Raw genomic sequence first — 13,100 nt, 5'->3', positions numbered from 1 at the left:
TACTGAGTTGGCGTATCTTGCCTTTGAATAACTTGAGGGTCTTGACCTCCCTTATACTCTTGGGTAATTTTCTCCATAGCCTGGGCCCTAATTATCAATCATTGCGTGAAGAAATTACCTGAGTATCATTATGCGATCATAGCTTTAAGAACAATATCGATTTTGGCAACGAGCACGTGGCAATTAAACTGAGAAACAAGAAAAGTAAAAAACTAGCGAAAGAAAATCACAACTACGAGTTCACATAATTACAAAATAGATTGTTGCTTACCAACGTTCGCGAGTCTTGACTACTTTATCGAGGATTACAGTCTAACTTGTCTTCCATTTAAAAACGATCTTGATTACACGGGGTCTTATCCTGAACTGAAACAGCAACTATAATTTTCTGTCTTAAAATGAACTAACCACGGAGGCAAACCATAAAATATTTCGCAGCATCTTTCGGAAGCGGTAACATTTAGCCTAACGGGAGTAGTTACATCTTAAGGTGCAGGGCGGGAAATCAAATACGTTACAACCAATTCAAGCAATGCATTACTTTCTCCTTGCAAGTTACACATTTTATTTTATTCAATTAATTGTTTACAAGTAATCAAATCAAAAGGTTATAATCTACATGTACTAGCTACACATCTCACTAATTGTTTATAACAACGTAGGCAAAATCAGCTAAAAGAAAAAAAAATTGTTCACCGTTTTCTTCGGATTACGTAATCCTTTGACAGCCTGTCGAGTAAAGATCACAGCCCAGTTGTTCGAAGGCCGATTAGCACTAACCAAGGGTTAAATCTTAATCCAGGTTTCTATATTTCTCTGATAAAAAGCCGTTTTGGGATAATTTTCCCAATTTATTTTAAGGCATTTAATCATCAAATTGTAGACAAATGGAATCAAGGTGAACTTTCTTTTAAAGCTTTCAGATCTGAAATCAAATTTCACACTAACCCTGGGTTATCTTAACCTACTTTTGAACAACCCAGCCCACATGCGTTAGGAAAAATTTTCACCAAATTAACTACGTATAAGAGAGGCCAATAGCACTAACTCTTAAGCAGTTGTAATTTTCTGAAAAATAAACCCTACCAAATAGTAAAGAAAATTCAACAAGAGCAGTCAGTTAACGAAAAATAAAATTATCCAGATTTTTACGTAATGAAATTTTTTAGAGCACGAACAACAATATGGTTTTTTCCTAAATACACAGTTCAGTTGTAGCAACAATACACAAATTAATGTCAGTGGGAGAGTGGGCACAGCATCGGAAGGGCCGTTAATTCTTTGGATCTAACATGATTTTAGGTAAAGTATGGAACAAAAAAATTATACCCGGACAAATGTCCATGAAAGACAAAATTAGGAAGTTTTGGTGGATCCTATTATTGGTTTCAGGAATTTTAAAACTTACCTAAGCCTTTCCTTCCCAATAATCCTGCCTTTCACTATCTTCCTAGCCTAGGAAACAGATTTTTGGTTCTCTTGCCGTTTGAAGCCACCCTTACGCCTTGCAACTGGCCTAAATAAATTAGCCTCGCAGTCTTCTTCGACTGCGCCTGAATCGACGAAATATCCTAGAAAACCGGATGAATGGATCAGCTGATTTCTGCATTGGGCTATCTGGGGTGTCATCATCTTTCGTCATTGTAACCTTCCTTGTTTTCCTTGTCATATTTTGGCTCATCATCGTCTACGTACTCGTCCTCACCATCCCAGTCAAAGTCACTTTGGTCAAACAGAATAAAACATACACAATTTCATTTTTAATTCCGTATTCCAAATTTGATACAAACCAAACAAAAAAGAAAAATTGTTAGTTTACCTCTCTAACTCGTCCAACTCATGGTCATCAAACAGAAATGCAACAAGTAATATTTGTCACAGTTGGTATTTTTTTCAAAGACTCTTATATTTGAAATGTTTTACATTGTTTCTTTCATTTTGCTTTGCATATATTCTGTCAATCAACTTTAATTTACCATTATGTGAACAAGCAAGTATCCCTTGGTTAATGAAAAGCCTCAAATCCCTGCTCAACGTGCACTAGTAGCTTTTTTTGTCCTGAATATGAAAGAGCTAAAGAAGTTCAGGTGAAAACCAATCCACTAGAAATTTTTGGGAAAAATATTAAGTGGATGCTGACCCATTGATTCACTGATGTTGAGAGTAGCTCGATGCTGGATGCAAAATATCGTTACCTAGTGAGCTTAAAAACTTGCAGTTTTATTTCCCCTTTATTAAATCATTATCGAATTTTCTTTTTACGATAGAAATGCAGAAATATCAAATTTCGTTGCTCGACAGTGTTTCTCTGGTGTTACATTCTAGTGACTCTAGACAAAATGAGTTTAAAAAATTCCTTCATAGGAATTCCTCACACGTTTCCTGCCAAATAACACCAAGTACTAAATTTCAAGTCTAATATACGCTCTTTTTTGAGAAGCTGCAAATACACCGCACTTTCCATGACATTCTTTTCAAAAGTGGAAAATTGTAATATTATCTTTATTCACAACCCTCTCATGAATTTCGAATTTCATCATCAATAAGCCTTCGCTAGGAATTTCCTATTACCAAAAATGTATTGACCTTCGGCAGGAGCCCATTACCTGCCTTCGGCTGAAACCCTTGTCACTTTCTATTGCCCACTTGACAAAGTCGAAACTTATACTCACTCTCTTCTACTCTGTATGTGAAGGTGATAAAATGTAGATACAACAGGCACCTCGATACTTTTTTTTAAATAAATGATCCTCCCCTTGGACAAGAAGGAATTTCTTAAGTTTTCTAAAGTCAGGGTAAAATACTTGGGGCGATACATGTGCGTGCAAAGATCTTTGTCTCTCAGTTATGCGACAAAATTAGGTATTACATAACGTGAGTGGCACTTCAAGATTAAAATTAGGACTGGAAATTCTTCAGAACCGGGACATCCGTAAAGAGGATTGAAAAAAAATAAAAATAAGCACGGAAATGTGAAGGTATAAATACACATTGATCATTATTCAATACGAGCTAATTTCATTTTTCTTTCCAATTTTTTTAACGGAGTTGTCAATGCTACTTATCTGCTTTTGAGTTTCTGAAGGACCATGATGGTTATTAGCGAAGCTTCGATTTGACGGTAAGGAAATAAACGTTAATGAAGAAACGGAAAAAAAAAAGAAACTAAAGGAGACGCCTAAATTCCTATATTCTTATTGAAATGATTGACCGACAAACTTTGGACCATTATGGTGTTCCTCGATAGTTGCAGCATAAAGTATATAGGTATACATATGTTTTTTTTTTGCACGAAACCATCGTGAAAGTGTACTAATACGGAATCTTCCTGGTTTACGACAATTATTCCAGTGTTACCTTCATACAAAACACTTATTAAGTGGTTGTATTTTGATAAACCGAAAAGGAATTGTATGCCGCTTTCTCTGTTTGTCTCCCGGGGCTATCGATACTGGTTTCAATGATGAGTATCAATTGAGCAACGGAAGTTAGTTACGAAAGTATTATAAAAGATTTAAAATACTTTATACACATAGATTATCTATATCCTGAGTGACATAACTAACGGTACGCCAATACACAACTTATCGATAGGTAATTCATATAGAGCTAATATTAGACAAACAACATCTACATGAAAGTGCGTCACTGGTTGATAGGAAAGCAGATACAAATCTTATTGTTTTTATATCTCCAGGAAAATCGTCCTAAATGCATGGTTAACATTCACTTAATTTCATGCTGGCAGATTGTTATCCTTATCTATTTCAAAAATGTTCAATTAATACTGCTTATCGATGCAGATGTCTTCTACCGGAGTCTTTTTTACTTCCATTTGTACGCAAGAAAACATAAATGTTATTTTCAGGGTGGGAGTGGGAAGTGAAGAGCCACAAAAGTACTAGAGGCGGGTGAAAGTGCTACTGGAAGTAAGAACCCCTATTCCCCTTTCCCTTCCTTGCCAATAATAAGTGTTGCATATTGTATATATATTGGTAAAAGAATGGTAGAGGTAGGTATCCACCACTAGTCATCATATTTTCAACGGTAAATTCAGGAATAAATTACGGAGATAAAGGCTGTGAAATCAATTGGATTACCTGCTTTCATAATTTTATTAATCACCAAAGCGCTTTCATATCGATATTTTTCATATCGGAATTTTAACGTCAACTCAATCAACTATTTGTACATTATCACTATCCAATGGAAAAATGCTTAAAAATGTTGGTACCGTTAACATTTTTAGTTAGGATATGGAAATCAATTTGTCTAGCACAGTTTTATTCTTGTATAATACTTTTATAAGCAATAATTTCCATACCCATCGATACTTATTTGCCCATCGTTAAAACTTTGCCCTTCTCGAAATCGATAACCCTGGCGACAAACAAAAGCAAATGGAAAATAGTAACAACTTAACATATCAAAACAACTTCAAGAGGAGAAAAAAAATTTCAGTGACATTGGTCGACTATAACTTCTTATTCCTCCCCACCATTTTAATTACTTAAAACAAAACTCTAGAGAAAGCATTTAATTTCTCTTCGACTTATCAAAATATAACGAATTGACACGTCATATAAAGGTAACGTACTTTCATAATATTTTTCCAATAAAGCATATGCTTTCTGCTGCATTATTTCTACATCAGATATCGAGGAAAAGTAAAATGGCTCGTAGAGATTAATCTTCTCATCATCAAACCTGCGTAGTTGGGGTGAGGAGATGCACCCCACCAATATCTAAGGCTCTCTAGACAACCAGAAACAAATAACAAGTTTTGTAGAGTATTCTGAAAACATTTCATAAATGAAAAAGATATATACATCTCAAAGTTTTAGATAATACTGATAAACTATTATTTATAACTTTGCATTTCCGTGCGCCTATTTATTTATTTATTTATTTTTTTTCATACTTTCTTAAGGATGTCCCTGGTTCCATGGGACTTCCTGTCCTTGCTTTCATCTTCAAGTGCCACTTAAATTATGTAACTAATTCTGTTGTGTAACTGAGGGATAAAAACGTGACACGAAAATGCATCGCCTGATTATTCAAAACTAAGGGATTCTTATCTTTACCATACAAGCACAGAGAGCTGATCAGCTATTAATGAAAATAATTTATTCAATTCTTATTCTCCTGAGTGCAACGTAATTGCAGCTTCTTAAAAAGTAAACGCCTTAAAGGCCTTTTATATATGGCGTATAATCGTAACTGTAAGTGTAGCTCAGAGCACATGTTAAGCTCAGACTTAAGGCTTCCTTCGTACGTAAAGAAAGGAAAACCTACTTGCTCACGTCATGAAACATAAATATTGAAAGATGAAACAAAAACAACAACGACACAAAAGGAAATGAAAAAAAAAACAATTAGGTTATGAAAGGTATGAAAGGAATGTCAATATCGCTCGTCGAATGTTTTTCAAGAGCTATAAATACCTGGCTTTCAGGCTGCACGTTTTGATCAGCGTATAAACAGTACTTGCAAATAATCGTAAGTCATTATATTGTTATCAAAATATTCGCAGCTGATATTTATAGTTATAGGTGTTTTTGGACCCAAAAAAGGTATGGTAACGCCCCATCCAAAGGGTATAAATTGAGTCATTTGGATCCCCAACTGCTATCGGTGCAGAAGACTTTGCGATGAACAAGCTTCTGTTTTCTGTTGATAGCCCTTTTTAGCTTGGTGTTTGCGATAAGCTTGACGCTTTCGTTTGATGATGAAGATGATGATGAATACAAAAGGAAATTTACTGCCGTAAAAGGACGCCAGAAACGATTTGAAAAGGTATCATAATAAGCTTTTTATTAATTTTGCCCTAATGTTTAGGGATTCATTTGTGCACCCAATAAATTTGAAATATAGATTCGAACAAAGGTAAATGTTCTTCAATCTATTTGAAAATTTTGGCTTCGACCGGAATAGTGAGGACGTGGACGTAGACGGTGATAAGCCATATGAGGAGAGGAAAGAGGAGAATGGTTACGTGGTTGGAGTCAAACATGAATGCTCCTTGTCCGGCCCAGTGCAGAAGTCAGCTGATCCAATCCTACCTGCTTTAGGACTCAGAGTAATGGGCCATGGAATTGGTGGAGTTATTTTTCACCGTCTTCGCCGAAGACGTCGTCGAAGAAGATGGGGTTAATGTATTTACACCGGATGAAAAGGCATTCCGTGGCTTAAAGAGGTGAGAGAATCAAGTGAAAAGGTTCGTTTTAAGATAGTATAAGTCAGAATATGGGTGAGTTTAACACTTCACTAAGTTCTTAAGTGAATGGCCCGCCAAAGTAATAGTCCAAAATTTCTTTTGTCGTCATTAATGACTCTTTGCCTAAGAAGGAAGCTTGTTTCATAAGTTACCTAAGTTTTTAGATCCAGAGAATTTTAACTGCGAAATTAGGATAAGAAATGATTACTTCTTTCGTTAACTCTAAACAATTGTCACTTGCATTGGATAAACACCTGAAGGTTTTTTTTTCGCTTTTAACTTGCTTTACATGTTGGCTATTACCCTACTAGATAGCTCAGAATCGTTAATTTTTTCAGAAATTATAAGAAATAGTACCTCTCTTATATATACTTGAGGGAAACATTGTTTAACACCTGGGATTTTTATCTTGCAGGCTTGAAAAGGATACCCTAATCTGAAGAAAATAAAGCGTTTCTTTCTGTTATCGCTGCATTCACTGGCATTGGTATGAATGCGCTGTAAAGGCATAACAAGTGTATTGGATCGAAGCTTTTATATGCATTTAAATTACGATGGTCTTTGATTTCAATAAAAAGGAATGTGTAACGACTGGCTCATGTCGTTTGTAACGTGTTTAGTGCACCTCAGTCTTCCTTAATAACAAGAGATATCAACAACTCCAAAAACTACCAAATCAGTTGAATTTCAAGACTCTTACATCATTCCCAAATGGTTTTGATTGCAAGACAAATGTTTTTTTTGTTTTTTCCTTTTTTTTAATTTAAGGTACTTTATTCTAATCTTCACTTCGTTTTTAAAAGTTCCTTATTTATGAAAAAAAAGTAGGTGGTCATCCTGACATAATCCATAACAAGGCCAACAACACTATCGATTAGGACTCTGACGGCGTTCATTCCTCTAGAAAAGTCAACAAATACCGAGGACGCCATGTCTTATTCAAGAGATAGATGAGGCAAAAGAAAGGTGCACAAGGACCTGACTTTACGGACTGACCAATTTTTCTTGGGTCAATTACATCCCAGCACTATCACTGTCGTCGTCTGCGTCACTGCCATGGCCACTTAAGGAAATATTGACCGTTATTGCTTCCTTAGGGTCGTTGCCTTTGACTTCGTTTCCCGAATAGCAAAACCTCTTGATTTTATTTTTTTGAACTTCATAGTTATTTTGAAGCTTGATTCGAACTGCTAATGACAAAAAATATTGACTGAAAATTTACTGCCAAATACCTGTGCCAAAAATTATTCCACGCCGCCTCGATCGACAAAAGCGCTGTTTTCTTGTGATTGCCTTCCTCCACCTTTTGCACTGATAGACAAAACGTTTAAGGCAATTGTAAACTTTCTTGAATGGGATTTGCTTTTCAAACCATGCCATTTCAGTTCGCAAGCTAAGACCACTAGAAACGCCAGGTATTACTATTAGCTGGATGCTATATAATCTATCTGACAGTTTCTACATAGTTAAATTCGTGGCACGAGGCTTTATGTCGCATATCATGGGATCGTTCCCCCTCTGGGCTTCCATCAAGTTACCGAACTAAGACTTTGGCGGATGTTCAACGATATGGCTTCTCATGATGCTTTCTTCTAAAAATATATAAAAAACGCAAAGGTATCAGAGGTTTCCCATAAAAAAAAAAAATAAAAACTGGTCTCAGGTGAAAAAAAATTCAGCTTAGCCTTGACAAAGGCAAGGAATTAGAAAAACATTTCGCTAAATGTTAAACTATTCACCGTGATCGAGGAAGGCCATAACCTTGAAGTTGTTTGTAAACATTAGTTTCTTTGAGACACTGCCAGCCACTTTTCTTGGATGAAGCATGTATCTGAGGTGGTACGTCATAAGTAGCAGTGTTCTTAAACAGTTCTCTGGGGTCTGTTTTTTTCTCCCTAACTGCATGGTAACCGACCGACGGAAAAACGCAACTATTGTTGACATTCAGTTTTTATTTAATATCTCAACAATTATTTACAGCAATGACACCTACAAAATCTCATTTTAAATTATATATAAAATGAGCTTCTCGTGAATATAGAAATTTTATAATTGAATCAAAGGACTTTCCTGAAAAATTAAATTTAAAACACAAAATAAGGAAATAATAATGCAAAACTCTAGGTAAAAGTCACTTATCCTCATCAGCTCAGGATATGGCAGATTATTTAATAGCACAAATAGATCATTAACAAGTTAGCAATATGTTCTGAACATTCGAAAGAAAAAGAATAAATGTTGATTTTTTTACCAATTTTTCTTTGCGCTCATATCATTCGAAATAATTTCAAAAATTCAAAAGATGCTTTTCCATGGTTACAGCCGATCGAACAAGGTATCGATCACACCTCGAATTACTTCGCATTTATCGCTACAAAACATGTTTTCGATTCGGCGTAAATTAATGTTTATTGGAGTCTCGTAAATCAATTTTTAAATCAAATTTGAAGAGCTGCGCGATAAATCAAACAGAAAAGGACAGCCTGAGGCGAACAACTTCGAATTTCCAGACCACGCGGTCGACGGCGACAATTTTGCAATGGCATTAGTAGACTTCTTATCTCGATTCTCCACTCTCAATTGCTAGCTACCGGTCGTCCAAATCGCTTTCTCATCCACTTTCCATCCCATCAGTGAAGTTTTTATCATTAAATAGCTCTTCCAGTATCGTTTCGGCGGGGATATGCATCTCTCGTTTAAGAAATATAATACTAGCAGTGATTTGCGTATATCTCTTTGTTGGTTTCAACCAATCAAAGGCATAAGAAACTCGACAACGTTTACTCACCTGAAAAGGGAATAGATTATTATAGTTAAAATCGTGCCGATGATTGAAAGGCTATATCCTAAGTAAGTAATTTTTTTCAGAATATCTTCGTCCTTCTGGGACAGCTGCAGAACAAATCAGAAACAGATGGAATGGAATGTTTATCGATTTAATGCACTTATCAGTAATACTAGAAGCAATATTGAACAACGCAATACCACGTGCACACTGCCACCACTGTAGTCTACTAAGACAGCAAAATGAGTCAAATGATTGCAGCTGCAGACTGTTTCTTCTAAGTTGCCTTGTGATGTAACTACATGACATCCACCTTTCGAAAATCCATCTTGACTGAAAAAAGAAGGAGAATTTTGAACCAAGAATACTTATGTAATACACAATTTGTATATATATTAATAGTTTTTATTTCTCTGACTGGAATTTTTCACTTAAGCTGGTTCAATATTTTAGACTGAAGTCAGAGGCGGTAAACATCATCGATTTGCTTGCTCACGACGGAGCCTATTTGCATCTTTTTGTGTCGCGTTTGGCTCTTAACTTCGATGGGTTTTGTGAAAATCCATCTCGACTGAAAAAGGAACGAGAACTTTAAACCAAGAATACTTATGTAATACACAATCTATACAATGAAAGCTTTAATAGCTTTTATTTCCCTTACTGAGATTATCATTTAAGCTGGTTGGATATCTTAGACTGAGGTCAGAGGCATTAAGCATCATCGATTTGCTTACTTCCGACGTAGCCTATTTGCATGTTTCTCGTGTCGCGTTTGGCTTTTGACTTCGATGGGTTTTGTTTCTATCACTCAGAGCCAAGGGTATTTTGAAGCTATAAGCGAAGGAAAACGAGACAAACTTTTAAAACACATACCCTCTCATTGATATCTTGTAAACACTTATCGGTAAGACTTCTGCTGCTCAGGTTGTTGAGACGTTAGACCATACTTCGTTTCAAGACTTCTAGTACCAGTTGGACTGTAACACAAACGAGCGGTCAATGATATGCCAGTCTTCCTTGCAATTCAAAATTCAATAAATTCAGAAAAAAAAGCAAGTAACAATCGGTGGGTTTTTTTTGGGATATTGTTGTTGGTGATGTTGATGTCAGTTGTTGTCCCGTTTTACCTACAGCCGAGGCCTCTCCAGAACACACAATGCTTCTCTCTAGTGTCGATCAGAAAAGAAGTAGATTCAAGTTGTATCTCGTTCAACTGAGCCTGATCATAAAGTAACTGAAACTGAAACTGAACTGAACTTGTTTGGCTGAATTTTACTTTGCCTTTTTGTTACCTTCAAGTTCTTAAACTTCAAGATGACATTCTCTTGTAACTTTCCTGGTTTGGGATCCATAGCCGCCATTATAATCCTAGTTAACATACGCCAAAGTAACCAGGAAAAAAAGAAAAAACATATAAGATATTGTTTGAAAAGTGAAGGAACAACGCTCCGTTTTCTGCCCATTTTGTATACAATGATGAGCTGGCGGCAATGGCACATAAACTTTAGTTTTTAAGATCCATGAAATATTTTAGATATGCAGGATCTCAGTGAAAACTTCCCAAAATTTTGACAGTTTGGAAAATTCTGATTACCTTAGGATCCTAATACTTTCAATTGGTAAGATCTCAACGCCCACGTTGTCCATTGCTTAAGGTGGCTCGTACCAGTTTCCTCGCGCGGGGAACAGGTCACTCTTGCGTGACACGCGAGAGAAACGTGCGAAAGAAGCGCGAGATCAAAAGATGAAAATTCAAAACAAAGATGGCGGCGCGTGGAATTTTTTCTACTTTTGTGAGAAGTTTACCTAAGAACGTGTATTTGATGTGTTGAGTGGCCACTGTGAATGCAGGAGAAAGAAACTAAGATAAAGAAGACGATTTTCGGAGAAGTAAAGGTTGCTTCACTTCATATCTAAAAGAAAAATTCAACCGATTTGAAATCTTGCGACGGCGAAAAAAGAACAACTCAAGTGAAAGATAATCTACCTTAAGTAAAAGAAGACTTTGAAACTTCAAGGAAAATAATGTGATGTAGCCAGAAGTCGTGTGTATGATTTTTAAGATGAGCCCGAGAGGCTGTCTTTGACAGCTGTTTAATGATTTCTTAACAGTAAAGGCGAATTTACGTCTATAAATATCAGATCGTAAGCGCTCGCGCGAGCACACGCAATTGTCAGCGGTAGCTATAACAGATCATGAGCAAATGTCGATCTTATAGAATCCAGATTTTTAAATGCGCTAGAACGCGCGTGGAAATTGGTAAACTCACGAAAGCTATTGCGTGAAAACAAGTCCGGTGACCCCTTCTTTTTATTGTTCCAGTATGATAATAACGTCGAAAGGAATCATCAGAAAAAAAATTAGAAAATTCTACGGAAGGAAATTTGTGATGTGTGAAAATTGCCTTTTTTCTAGATTTTCTGAAATTCCGCTCCAAAGAATTTTTTAAAAATCTTTGTGCATTTTCCTTTTCAAGTGCCAAAAGCAATCACTGAAGAAAATCACGGGATCACCGGGTTAGTTTTCGAGTTCTTTAAGCCACAAGCTAAAAAATTCTTCTGAATACGCCTATGAAAGCGTTGCCATTGAAACTGCTAGTGACGAAATGACACCTATTTTTGGATAGCCAATTATTATATAATTCAACCCCGTAAAAGTGTTCAACTGGCCTTGGTCAGTCTTTCTGCTGTAATCTTTCAAAGTTACAAACCATCAAAAAGATGAAAACCGGTACATGCCACCTTAAGGTTGGGTCCACTGACCATTGCACATTTTTAACATTTCGAATTTTCAGCGATAGGGTTTTTTTGAGAACACGGACAGAGGGGTATGCGACTGGAGACTAATTATCCTTTGAAAATATTTTTACGAGGCATAAAAATATTCTTCTCCTATAAAGAAAAAAAAAAATGAAATGAATCCTTGAAATTCTCAAATGTGCTGACTAGATAAGGTTAGATTATATTATATAAATTATATTAGGCGTTCACTTACCTTGTTTTGTCTGAATGTGGTTGAAGTAAATTATGTAGATCCTTGTACACATACGCAACTATTACTGATCCTAAAAGAAAGCAGAGCAAGCTTACATGTCACCTAGCTGTTGGCAAATGTAAATTTAAAAAGATTGTGTTTCATTAAGGATGGTATACAGGTGCGACGAGTTAATTACTTACAAAAGATGACGGCGGTGTATACAAACCGTTGTCTGAAAAATGTGCAGAGGAAATACTGATATTGGCTTGCCACTCGTGATTACCTAAGTAGAAGTCACTTGCACTTTTCTTGTAATATTTTTGAATAACAAGGACTTTCAAAAGAATGGAAAAAATCATGTTAATATGATAGTGATAGACAGATTTTCGAAATTAACAAACAAAATTCATTCAGTTATATTTCTGCCAATAAGTCAGTTACTCATTCACTCCCCCAGCAAGTCAGAGAGACGATCAGTCACTCTGTCAGCCAGCCAGTCAGTCAGCCGACTATTAAGTTACCCAGTTATTCACTCTCACGATCGTTCAGTCAGTTGCTGAATAGATGATCATTATCACAAATCTGAAAAGACAACCATGTCTATACTCACACATGTTGCGGTGATGGTATCTGATCCTTTTTAAACGGTTTGTTCCACGGAAATGGTATTTGCCATAGCTAAGAACAGTTTTCTCGAAGGCGACTGCCACCTCATAAAACGGACTCCGTTCTGGGCTTTTTTACTCCCGGCTGTCCTTGTCCAAGGGTCATGGTTTGATGTTCAGTGGTGAATTTTTCAAGCAAATTAGCAGCTGCCTGTTGGTCCACAAAATACACATTATTCAGGTTTTTTAACGTTACCCAGGCTAATCACAATAAGATGTAAATTAATTCATTGTGATACTTGACGAAGGCAGCATTAACAGGGCTCGTGACTGAAAAGCAACAGTTATTGAAAAAAGTAATACCGCATATGATATTCTCGTTTGATCGAATCTTTTGTTATACATAAATTTCAAATGGTCCTCTGAGAGTAAGGCTTTTACCATTAAAGAAAAAAAGGAAAAGATCACCGACAAAAATAGTCTGGGTTCTAATTACTTTGAAACCATGGGTAGAAG

At 36.1% G+C, this 13,100-nt stretch overlaps 1 pseudogene; it reads right to left on the bottom strand.

Moving 5' to 3' along the window:
- Window positions 1–1,628: 1,628 nt before the first annotated feature.
- LOC148718657 (adhesion G protein-coupled receptor L4-like) lies at window positions 1,629–12,750 on the bottom strand (annotated as a pseudogene).
- Between the last annotated feature and the right edge of the window lie 350 nt (window positions 12,751–13,100).

The sequence above is a fragment of the Stylophora pistillata genome, chromosome 12 (assembly GCF_964205215.1).
Source record: "Stylophora pistillata chromosome 12, jaStyPist1.2, whole genome shotgun sequence".
Taxonomy (NCBI): Eukaryota; Metazoa; Cnidaria; class Anthozoa; order Scleractinia; family Pocilloporidae; genus Stylophora; species Stylophora pistillata.
This window is presented reverse-complemented; position numbering and strand designations above follow the sequence as displayed.